Below are 575 nucleotides of genomic sequence, written 5' to 3'. Positions count from 1 at the left end.
ACCTTTTCTCTTCTCTTCTTCTTCTTCTTCTTCTTCTTCTTCCCCTTCACCGTCAAGCTTCTTCTCTCCCACTCTTTCTCCACACTGTAAGCAACCTTTTTTATCTTCTTTATTTTGAATTGTATGATGGTTTCTTGTTATATGAGAGTTATCAATTCTAGTATCTTTACGGTTTGGTGCTGATGTAATGAGTTTGAGTTTGGTAGTTGGGTGGAACGTGTACGAGATGGGAATGGGACGAAAGATAGATGCAGAGCCAGGAAGATGTAGAAGAACTGATGGCAAGAAATGGAGATGCTCCAAAGAAGCTTTTCCTGACTCCAAGTACTGTGAGAGGCATATGCACAGAGGCAAGAACCGTTCATCCTCAAGAAAGCCTCTTCCACTTACTCCTCAACTCACGCCAAATCTCTTTCTCGAGTCTTCTCTCTCTTCTTCCAGGTTTCAAACTCGCCTTCCTCCTCTGTTTTACTCTTAATGGCAACACAAAAATTGACCCTTTTCCTCTGAAAAAAAAAACAATGTTTGAAGGGTAAGTAGAAGAAGAAGAAGTGGATACATGGATGATTTCTTCT

At 40.7% G+C, this 575-nt stretch overlaps 1 long non-coding RNA gene across 1 annotated transcript; it reads left to right on the top strand.

Moving 5' to 3' along the window:
• The first annotated feature begins 1 nt into the window (after position 1).
• Positions 2-575, top strand: LOC104774754. The gene is made up of 3 exons (XR_765488.1): positions 2-86; positions 207-441; positions 532-575. It is a non-coding gene; the product is annotated as an uncharacterized LOC104774754 (long non-coding RNA).

The sequence above is a fragment of the Camelina sativa genome, unplaced genomic scaffold (genome assembly GCF_000633955.1).
Source record: "Camelina sativa cultivar DH55 unplaced genomic scaffold, Cs unpScaffold05263, whole genome shotgun sequence".
NCBI classification, from domain to species: Eukaryota; Viridiplantae; Streptophyta; class Magnoliopsida; order Brassicales; family Brassicaceae; genus Camelina; species Camelina sativa.
This window is presented reverse-complemented; position numbering and strand designations above follow the sequence as displayed.